This window comes from Pinus tabuliformis, chromosome 8, assembly GCF_031772625.1.
Source record: "Pinus tabuliformis cultivar Carrire ecotype Pingquan chromosome 8, CPIR1, whole genome shotgun sequence".
Taxonomy (NCBI): domain Eukaryota; kingdom Viridiplantae; phylum Streptophyta; class Pinopsida; order Pinales; family Pinaceae; genus Pinus; species Pinus tabuliformis.
This window is the reverse complement of record NC_142294.1, coordinates 1054043322-1054055646: the sequence shown is the minus strand read 5'-3', so window position 1 is coordinate 1054055646 and position 12325 is coordinate 1054043322.

The window sequence follows — 12325 nt, the reverse complement described above, 5'->3', positions numbered from 1 at the left end:
TCAAGAATAGGTATTTATGATAGTTATTTCACCCTCCCCATTTGGTGTTAAAAAGGTTTATTTCTTTCATTCGCGCATATTTCATGGTATTGGGATTAATTTGGAGAAAATGACACTCACTTTTTGGAACAAATGGTCACAAAATAATAATTCATTTCTATGAAGATTGAATAGTGCTCTTGCCATCTTCAAGTTTGCATTTGTTTAGTCATAATCATATACGAGGGTTGTTCACAAAGTTGTATAATTTGAATTAAGAAGTCAAGATTGAGAATAGTGGTACACAGTTATTCACAAAGTATTTAAATTTGAATTAATAAGTCAAGAATCAACGTATAGTGGTATAGGTAAGTCTGTGTTTTTTTCTATGCTGCAATTCCTCTTGCACACTCTCCCTTTTCCTCTTATTTATTTTTTCATTTTTGGGAACCATAACGATTTTTGTTTAGAAAAGTACTAGTATTCGTAATAAGATAAGTATAACTTATCATCTCTTCCATTACAGAACCTCATAACCTCCTTCTCTTTTCCCTTCGATAATGGATTTTTGGTATATATAATTATTAATTTTCTGATATATACTTGTGATTTTCAAATATTATTTAGATAATAGATTTTCTGAATTTTCAATCTCATTAAAATAATTAATGTGATTCTTGCTTTTCAGCTTCCACCCATCGTTAAGTCAACATCTGTGAAAAATCTTAAAATCTTTATTCCAAACAAGTAATCCCTTACGTTCCAAAATCAATACAAACCAAATTCCATCGTTTATTTTGTTACTTACCCTTTATCTTCAATGTACACTCTATGTAAATTGTGTTTCTACGAAGAAATGATAAAGTAGTTGTTACTATTTGAATACCAAGGTGTTGACAATTTAAAAAACTCTACTAGAATATCGTCTGTTGGAAGACACCCTATTAAAAATCAAATTTTGCTAAAATTGTTTAAATTTATCGATTATGTTTTTACTAGGAATTGATAAACTAGTTGTTGTTATTCTTGGAATAGTAAGGAGCTGGTTGTTTGGAAAATTCAGCTGGAACACAATTAAATGGATGACTAAAGACATCTTATTGAAAAAAAAACCCATATATATTTAAAATAGATGTATTATCAAATAAAGGATTGTCATCCAAACTTTTAAGATTGAAACGAAAAAGGTTATATTAAAATGAGAATTTAAGAAAATGAATAATAAATTTGAAACTGTTTACTTCAAATAATTTCATTAGCAAGATGAATATGGAGGAGATATTTTGAGTGATTTTATATGCATAGATGCAGTGCAATTTTTATTTATTAGGTGCCCATAGACATCAACAATCATTGACATCCTATTCATATATATGGTAGCCATGAAGAGGAGAGAGATTTAACATTTTGAAGACACTAAAGAAAATTTAAGACATTAAAAAATTACACGTGGTCTGTGTGTGTGTGTCTATCTATCTATATATATATATATATATATATAGTTACAAATCTATCTATTAGGTTTCTAGAGGGATTAAATATGTTCTATGCAAATGTTTTAGTCATTTTTTCCATTGTAAATTTCCAAGACATTGAATCCATTTTATTCATTCAAAAATATAATTTTCATTGTAAATAAAAAATGTGGGCTATAAAAAAAATGAATATATATGTTATACTCTTACTCTCAACCATAAATAAAATATTCAATGTCCATATGAACTATCATAATCTTATACCAATTTTATAGAGAAATAAAGTAACTAAAAGTAATAAAAAAATGTTATACTTTTGAGTACAACAAATTGTATAATTCTTATACTTTCTAAAATATTTAGTACCTCACTTTAAAAACTTTAAAAAAATATTTTAGTACATGAATCAAATAATGTTTTTAAATATGCATGTCGAATAATTATTTCAGTTTCAACTTCATGCATATGTATATGGAGAGAGTTTAAATGACTAAATAAATTAATGTTGATCATAATAAAATATTTCAATGTTGCACAAACCCTGATGCCCTTTTCCTCCGCGCACTCTGTTTCGAAGCTCGACGCCTCGGGCTTCTCCTGTTGATTCTTTCTCCATGAATCTGCCCTCCGGAGGGGTGGGCAAGGCCCCCTCTCCCCACAACGGTTCCTCTTCTAACAATTCTGCAAGTGCAGACATGAATTCCAGTCCCAGCTCCACCCCACTGGCCATCCATTTCATCGATCCGGCTATTGACAATGTTGGCAACACTGCTGCAGGCTCCACGACCGCTAGAGACAAAGACATAGATCAGAATGCCTCGACATCACTTCCAAAGGCGTCCTCTGCTACATGCATCCCCAAGACTTCAGAAAGAACCAAAATAGATCTCCCTAGTCACCGAATCAACAGTCAAATCCAATATATGAGGGATCATGCCCTCATAGGCAAGTTCTTAGGACTCTGGCCTACTGAAAAGGCCTTGCAAGGATGGATTGCTTCCAAATGGAAGCCTAAAGGACAAGTTACCCTGCAGCTTGGTCCCAAAGGTTTCTTCACTGCTATTTTCAACTGTTTGGATGATAGAACTCGTATCTTTGAGGGAGGCCCATACTTCTTCAACTCTGCAGGCATGTACCTTCGGGACTGGATAGAGAGATTTAATCCAGACAAAGAAGATTTCAACTGGGCTCCAGTATGGATCCGTATGTACTCTCTTCCCATGGAATATTGGGACGAGGAGACCTTAAAGGACATAGGCAATGGCCTAGGGGTTCTTATCAAAGTCGCTAAGGAAAATAAACACCGAAGATACACCTCCTATGCCAGGATCTGTGTCCACATGCATCTGGCCAAAGCACTCACGGATTCGGTAAGTCTATTTCATGACGATTTTGAATGGGTTCAAACAATAGACTACGAGCATGTTCCTTTTCACTGCAGGAAATGCCATGAACATGGCCACCTGTTCAGGGATTGCCCACTGAATCTGCGGTCCAAAGCCCCTATCCCTGAGACTAGCAAAGATGTTGAGGGATTCACAAAAGTCACCAGTCGACGAAAGCATGCCAAGAAATCTCCAGTCGCCCCTAACAATATCAAGAAACCTGAAATAAGGAACAACTTCGAAATCCTGACCTCTCAAAATAACTTGGAGGATCACCTTTCTATCCCTTCTACTTCAGATCCTCCTCCTACTTCTTCCCCCCCTCTTCCAAAATCTTCAGCTCCGCTCTCAGCCTCCGATCTCACCATCATCCCTGCCTCTACCTCCTCTGATAATAAAGATCAAGATACAGCCCTTCAAACATCCAACATGGAGATAGATGCAGCTCTAGCTCTCAGTATCCATCAAAAGCCAAACAAGGAAGATCAAAATACACCGATTCACATGGATGAGGAACCAGAGAGTATAGATCTGGGAGATCTAGACATTCTCAGCCTGGAAACAGCGTGTCGACAGAAAGAATTCAGTGCTATACCCCCCCGGCAAATCGAAAGTCTTGAAGTAGTATTAGCCAGAGCACAGCAAAACAAATGTCTTGGTATTCAGGCAGGCAGTCCTTGGGATGGAAAAAAAAATACTGAAAGAATCGAAGAAACGCGGGCGTAAAATGGATCTGCAGAGGACCATTATTATTGGAGATATGCTAGTGGAATCTGGTACATTCCACAAGCTGACCAAGTTTTTCAAATATCTTCCCCACGGTTCCTCATGAAGCTCATCTCATGGAATGTGAGAGGGCTTAATAGCCCTGCAAAACACAAAATGTTAAAAAACATGATCCAACAAGATAAGCCTTCATTAGTCTATCTACAAGAAACAAAATGCAATAGCACAACACTGGAAATGATCCTAAATAAAGCCTGGTTTGGATGCCGTTCAATCTCAGTGGATGCTTCAGGGGCTTCAGGAGGGCTAGCAATCATTTCGAATCCTCAAGCTCTCTCCCTTCATGATTTTCATGGATCACACTACTTTATTCAAACAACTTTCCACCTAATCGGGACCAATATCCATGGTCATCTCTCTAATGTGTATTTCCCACAAGATTTACAAACGAAGTTGGATCTGTTGGACACTCTCACAGCTCTCAACTCTGTCAGGCACTTTCCCCTTTGGATTTGTGGTGGTGACTTCAACATCATCACAGCTTTGGAGGAAAAATCAGGAGGAAGATTGAAGCTGGAAGGAGATAACATCGGCTTCAAAGACTTCATCCATAGAAATCAGTTAATGGACCTACAGACTTCTGATGGTATGTATACCTGGACCAATAAAAGAAGGGGACCACAACATATAGCCTCTAGGCTGGATCGATTCCTTATGTTGGATAATGCCATTAACCTGGGTGGGGAATTTCATGCCTCTATCATGCCTCAAGTGGGCTCTAATCGTTGGCCCATAATGCTACAGTGGTCGTGTCTGGGCTCTAGGTGTAATAGACCTTTTCGCTTCGAATCATTTTGCTTTTCACATCCTAACTTCAAAGAAGTAGTTAATGATGCCTGGAAATCCTTCACTTCCCCTGAAGGAGCCAAGATGTTTCAGTTTCAACAAAAGTTAAAACACCTCAAACAAGCTCTCAAATCATGGAATCACACTCAGTTTGGCAACATTTTTTACCATCAGAAAGCACTGGAGCAACAAATGAATACATTGCAACAATGTATTATCTCTGAGGGAAGAACAAAAGACTATGCGCAACAGGAGAAGGCCCTCTTGACCAAGATTGAAGCATGAAGGCAACAAGAAGAAACCCTGTGGCGTCAAAAATCCAGGGTCAGATGGCTTAAGGATGGGGAGAAAAATACAAATTTTTTTCACAGGTCTACTATTCAAAGGAGAATGCACAATAACATCGCCTTCATTAATAATCGGCAAGGGGAGCGACTGGAGGTGCATGAAGAAGTGGAACAGGAATTCAAAGAGCACTTTCAGGACATTCTTCGGGAGCCTCCGGGTTGTAGAAATCAGGCCATTCGATCAATTACGCAACATATTCCTAAAATTATTACGGCGGACCACAACAATATGCTTCTCTAGCCTATCTCTATGCAGGAAGTGGAGGACGCTATGGCCCAACTTAAGGATGGCAAAGCGCCTGGTCCCGATGGCTTCACAACCAATTTCTTTCATGCTTTCTGGGAGCTTATCAAAACAGAGGTCTAGGAGCTCGTGGAAGAATCGCGATCGATGCATTGGATCCTTCCTTCCCTTAACACGACCTTCATAGCGCTAGTACCTAAAGTGGAAGAATCCAATACACCTGATAAATATAGGCCCATTGCACTCTACAATGTAATCTACAAACTCATATCTAAAGCCCTGGTGAACAGGATCAAACCTCTTCTCCCTCTCCTCATTTTGCCAGAGCAGACAGGCTATGTAGAAGGGTGCCAGATTCTGGACGGTATCATTCTCTCACATGAAGTGATCCACTCACTCAAGATACTAAAAAAGCCAGGTATGATTCTCAAGTTAGATCTTTCTAAAGCTTTTGATAAACTCAGCTAGACCTATATTAATCAAATGTTATTAGCATTTGGCTTCAGTGCTACTTGGACACGTTGGCTTATGAATCTTATCTCCTCCCCCTGTTTCTCCATCCTTCTTAATGGTTCTCCTTCCACGCCCTTTCGTCCTTCCCGAGGTATTCGTCAAGGCGACCCTCTCTCCCCGTTCCTATTTTTTCTCATGGCCAAAGGCCTTAGTCGCCTTCTTCATTCTGCTATCTCTTCACACACCTTAAAGGGCATATTTCTCTTCATGGACAACCCCCCATATCCCCCCAACAGTTTGTTGATGATAATATGCTTTTCAGTCATCCGTCAGCTCAAGAGGCCTTTGCCTTCAAGACCCTGCTCAATCTCTTCTCAAAAACTTCTGGCACCACCATCAATGCTACCAAATCCCAGCTCTTCTTCTTCCACACTCCCATTCTTACTCAGAGAAATATAGCTAGGATTTTGGGCTTCCCGATAACTGTGCTTCCTTCGAAATATCTTGGAGCTCCCCTGTTGGACTCAGCCATCAAACATGCTTCCTGGAGATCCCTCCTTAACAACTTAGAAACCAGGCTCTCTTCATGGACCTACTGCTCGCTCAACATTGCTAGCAGGCTTATCCTAATCAAATCCGTTCTCCAAGCCATGCCTATGTACTTATTATCTATATTGGCAGCCCCTAAATGGGTTCTTAAAAAAATTCTCAATCTTCAAAGAAAATTTCTTTGGGGTTCCTTAGGCCTCAACAAAAAATGGGCTCTTGTCAAATGGACTGAGGTTTGTCTACCGAAATCAGCTGGTGGGCTAGGTTTAAGGGATCCCCTCCACAGAAATAACACCATGGGTGCCCGCATTTGGTGGAACTGGATCTGCAAATCGCTCGCTCCTTGGGCACGTCTCTGGCAGGCCAAATATGCTCCAGGCAGTCAACAGGAGGATCTCATCCGCATTAGCACGACCACCCCTGACTCGTTGATTTAGAATGCTGCCAAACAACATAGTGCCTTTATTCAAGCGCACAGCTTCTGGGAAAGCCATTCGGGTACCACAGTAAGTTTTTTGGAGGACTCTTGGCAACAACTTCCCAAACTAGCCTCTCTCTTCCACAAACCCAAGTGGCAAGCTTCTATGCAACACAATGATCAAATCCATGTCCATCAGTTTTGGCAGCAGCAATCCCCTCAAGGTTTTCAACTTTGGAGATCAGCTGGCACCTAGCAGGCTAACTGGCAGGAGGAAACTTATGAAGAGATCGATCAAGATCTCAAACTTAGGAAAATTAAACACTCTGATCAAAAGGACAAAGTGTGGTGGGGATACACGCCCAAAGGTATGTTCACTACCAAGGAAGCATACCAACTTCTCTATCAACCCACGCAGATAATAAAGGATCAGCTATGGGATCAGGTTTGGCAACCAAGCATCTGGCCTAAGGTCTCTACTTTCCTTTGGCTACTAAGCAAACAGTGAATCCTCACTTGGGATAATCTACAAAAGCGAGGATTTACTGGGCCTTCTAGATGTCCTAATTGCAATCTTAACACAGAGACCATCTTGCATCTCTTGGACACCTGCCCATTAGCAGCACAACTTTGGGAGAGAACTGCACAGTGCAATAGAAGAACGGGCAGACGTGTGGGAGATATTATAAACACCATCAGGAACTGGCCTCGGCATCCTTTCCAAAGTCTACTACTCAATTCCCTCTGGATCCTCTTACCGGGCTTTGTCTATTGGATCATCTGGAAGGAGAGAAATAACAGGATCTTCAATAATCTCAGTACGCCCCTTGACACCCTGTGGCTACTTCTCAAACAAAACCTTCAAGAAACTCTAGCTCTAAGACACTAGCAAGACTCGAATTTGCCAGCTTCTTCCTAGGAATGCCTCATTCTGAAAAATTGGAACTTGGACCTCACTTTTTTAGCTCAAGTCAAGCCCAGCTCCTCCATCCATACTGATTCTCCCCAATCCTGGTCTCCTCCTGCCACCAATTCTTACAAACTGAACTTCGACGGGGCTGCTAAGGGCAATCCTGGGCTGGCTGGTTATGATGGTATTTTCAGAGATGCTGTTGGCTATGCTCTTCATATATATCACGGTTCACTTGGAAAAGACACCAACAACGCTACCGAACTTGAAGGCTTATGGAAAGGCATTTGTATAGCAGAAATAGAAATTTTTTTCCCTCTAGAGGTAGAAGGGGATTCTCAAATCTTAATAGAAGCAGCTACTTGGATTCACTCAGGCACCTTAGAGGCAAAGATCGCTTCGAGCTGGCGGCTTCTAAGCAGATTGGAACAAATTGAAGTATGGCTCAGGGCATCCCGCAACATTACCTTCAAGCACATTCAGCGTACAACTAACAAGGTAACAGATAGATTGGCTAATCAAGGCGTCAATCAGCAACTCCCTTTCTTCTCCAGTCCAATAAGCGGTTCTAATGATGCACAAATCAAACAAGACTGCACTCTTCTAGTGCAAAAAGATATATCTCTCCTAGATGCGGGTCCGTAACATGTCAATCTGTACGAGGGCGACATGGTGGGCGGGCGCGTGGCTTATTACCACCGCCATCCAGCCTCACATGAAGCCAACTTTAAATTCTTCAGCCAACATCATCAATGCTGTGTTAATTTAGCTCGTCCCCCCTCTCCAGCCTGCAATTTTATCTGTTATGGCGCCCCTCCTAAATTTCATTCATGCTCCTCCCCTGTGCTCGTGTCGTTCCATTGCTGTCGCAGAGCCTCGCTCTCGAACCAGCCCAGGGAATCGTTGTGCTCTGGAACGCTGTGTTGATTTATCGCTGGGATTTCATGCATCTCATAGCCCATTCTGCAATTTCAGTTGTAGTTCATCCTCAGTCTTTCCCAGTGATCCTCTGCGAGCTCAAGTTAGGCCCCTTTCAGTCCCCCCCTGCCTTTACAATTCTGCTACCTATTCAGCTCTTCTTGCTGTTTTCATTATGCCTAGATTGCGCCCGAGAATGAGCTGTAGGAGAGGAAGTTCCCGTGGCCGCGTCATCTGCCAACCCTCCTCCTCTACCTTGGACTCCTCGTCTGAAGCCTCAGACTTCTACTCTGATCGCTATCCCGTTACCAGGAGTGGTCGTGGACGGGGTCGAGGGCACCATAATTCAGTAACACGCTCTCATAATTCCCAATCTCACACCGCTCGTTTTCGGTTCCCCTTTACCCTCAGTAATTCCTCCTTCATAGCTTCAGTCACCATTGAGCTTCGAGAGGATACTTCTGGTTCAGTTGCTATGACACCAGGGGTGTCTCTGGAGATGAGGGCGGAAGACAAGCATGGTACTTCTCAGATTGACAATATGCAGAGTAAGTATCATGGTGGCTCTGCAACCCAGGACATGAACATTCAAGCCGGTTCGAGCATCCCTACTGGTGGCGGTTCTTCAGGCAAAGAGGGCCATCCCTCTGAGGATGAAGACCCCTACAAATATGGGTGTCGCATCATTGAAGAATCGCCTTCCACCTCTCATGAAGCTTAATCAGGTCTACTTTCATTGGTTTTTGATTCTCTGCTGCTCGAAGATGCTCAATTCCCTCCTAGTTTAAAGTCATTATATGCTTTACAATTCTCATGCTCAGACCTTTTTTTCAATGTTAAATTGCCATTTTCCCTTACGTGGGCGACATTCTCCTGACTGTGTCTTTGGGTCTCAGTTTCAGATTTAGTTGTTTTATGGGTCATATTCCAGTTTTGAATGGGTAGCGCTTTCCTGTTTACTTGTACGGGCCTAGTCAACCTGTTTTGGTCTAGATTTACCTCTGGTCAGTCTTCAATTTCGACACTGGCGTTTTCTGTTTCATGGAAGCTCTTCTAGTCAGTCTTCAGCAAGTTTTTTTGGTCAGTGTTCAAGCGATGTAATGTGAGCATGCCGCATCTCTAAGCTAGAGTTCTCGAGGCCATTGCCTCTCTGTAAATTTATTTTTGTATCAATATAGGAGTAGACAAATTCGGAAAAAAAAGAAAAAAGAAAATATTTCAATGTTGTAAGAGGAGTAATTAAAAGTAAAAATGTTCAAGGAGATATGTAATTTATTTTATTATTAATATGAAATTAAAATGCAACATTTAAAAACATATAATTAATAATAAGATATTCAATGTAACCAATAGATAAAATATTTTAATATGGAGGGTTAATTAATATTGAAATGTATTCAAAAATATATTAATAATAGAAAATTCATTTTAATGTGGAAAATATAATCCATAAATAAAACATTTCAAGGAAAATATTTAAATATGTGTATATTATATATGATTAAAAAAACTATAATTGAAAAAACTATTTTTCTATTGCTAAAACATTTTAAGTAGTCTCATTGTGGCCTTTTTTTAAGAATATTTTTTGGTCAATTTTGTTTGAAATCAAGCAAAGATGTGTTAGAATTGCAATTTTAAGCTATGTAGTTTTCACAATCCAAGTTCTCAAGTAATTTTTGAAGACACTGAACTCATTTTTTTACATTTAATAATATAATTTAAACAATGGAAAATTATAGGCGGTGTGTGTGTGTGTATATATATATTACAAATCTATTAGGTTTCTAGATTTGTTGTGTGCAATTTTTTTAGTCAAATTTTGTCACTTTAAAAGAGGTTTCCCTTGGATCTACAAGGTTGTCATGATCCCCCTAAAAAAGCCTATATACTCTCTCTCCAAGATTGAAATCCAATCTAAACCAATACAAACATGTAAGTGTACACTAATTTAATCATGTGTTCACAAATTTCCGTGATCACTCCCAATAAGAATTTGAGGCATTGTACATATCCATTTTTATCTAAAATGCTCAAGAAGCACTTGGAGAAAGTAAAATCTTCATGGATAGCCTGGTTTTCAAAACCCTGGGGTATAGAGGAACTATGTGTTTTGGAATTTTCCCTTACACAACTATATTTTATATCTAAATTTTTGTTACATTAATTTTAATCAAAAAATTTATTGAAATTGGCCTATATTTGTTTTACCTGTAGTTTGGTGCATAACAAGTGAGTTCTTATTTCACTCAAAAAATATTACAGGGTAAATGAGTATGATTAAGTAGACCAGGCAAAATATATACCTCTAGTATCATGCATAACATTAGAAAAAAAATATATGTTCCATCCGCAGTTCGTTATTCCCTAATAGTTAATGGTATCCTATAACCATAATATCGATTCACATAGCATGTTCATCACAAGATATAACGTTATGGATGTTTACTAGCACACTCACATCCAAAAATAAATAGAGATACTGATACTTAATAAAAATGTTGTACCATCATATAAAATTCCATTTACAAGAATTACATTGGCACATATAACATTGATTTCCCATTATTAATAAATAGTAAACCTATAGAAATATTCAACATTTAACATTCAAATACTAAAATAATCTAGCAAAGTGCATTGTATTAATCAATTGAATAAACAAATTAAAGGAAAAACTTATCTATTTGAAAGTTGAAGGCCAACATTAACTTAGGTAGATAAATGTTCCACCCAACCATACACTCTATTGTGCTTATTATTTTTATACTAGGCCACGCCAATTGAGGCTATGATACCACTAAGGAAAATTATAACATTTTTACGGAAATCATTCTATCTTAGGACAAATAATTTCCTATCCCATTTTCTCATCACTAATTTTTTTTCTTGGAGCAACACAACTATTTTGGTGACACATTGCTTTCCTTACATAGAAAAAGGAGAATACCTTTCTTATCTACTCAATATTCCCTCAAAATTCTCTGAGCTCTCCCTCTATGTGTACATAGAGGGTCTAGATACTACCCATTAACTCCAAAAAAATTTACTTAGTTCTTGACCTTTTTCAAGTTTTAAAGGCTTCTTTGCTTCGTCATTCAACCCACACTATGGTTTCCTCCTTAGATTTTATCCATGTCTTGTCCATCACATAGCTTGATATCTTTCTTAAATCCCTTTCCAACCCAATTTTTGAATCTCTCTATGTTCTCCGTCTCTGGAATTCGCTTATTTTCCAAGGAATTAGCTTCTAACCATTTGAATATCTTCTTTATATATTTTCATAATCTATACATATTTCTGTAGTTCTTATCACATGAATTCAAAACCGTTCCTATCATTCCTTGATTAGCCTCCTAGTATGAATCAATACCTCTAAAACTACTTTCATGGATGTTAGCATCAACCAAGAGAGAATTAATTTACCTCTCCCTCTATTTCTTTCTCTCTTATAACCTACTTCTCTTCCATATGATTTTCCTTCTCTATTGTGTGTAGCCCCGTCCATCTCTCTTCAATATTCTTTGCATGAGTTCATAATGGTCACACACCATTCATGTGAATGTGAAATGGCATCCACCATTCACCTTAGAACTAGAATTAATTATGTCATTTATGTGATCATTGTATTGTGCTATGTTTCTTGTCTTACTCCAATAATGACCAATAATGAATAATTCCTTCTTCCCTACAACTATTCACATACATGCCTCCAAGACTACATGAATCATTGCCTCTATACAGCCAATTTCCTACATCAAATCATGATTTTGTTCCCTCCCCATCAACCACATGTGTGGGGGGTATAATGATGAATGAAGGATAAAAAAATCACATTGTCCCCAATGCCCCACGAGGTCTCATTTTACCCCTTATTGTGGGGATATGATTTTTTCCGAAGAAAATGGGAGAAAATCCATGTTTTACCACTCTCATAATTCCCATGATGAAGGTACTTATCACCATGATTTCGTAATTGTGGAAGGTGTACATCTCCACAACCACCACATGCATTCCATGATTGGTATTTAAGGTTTCTAGATTTTTAGTAAGGAACATGGTGATGAAGGAAACA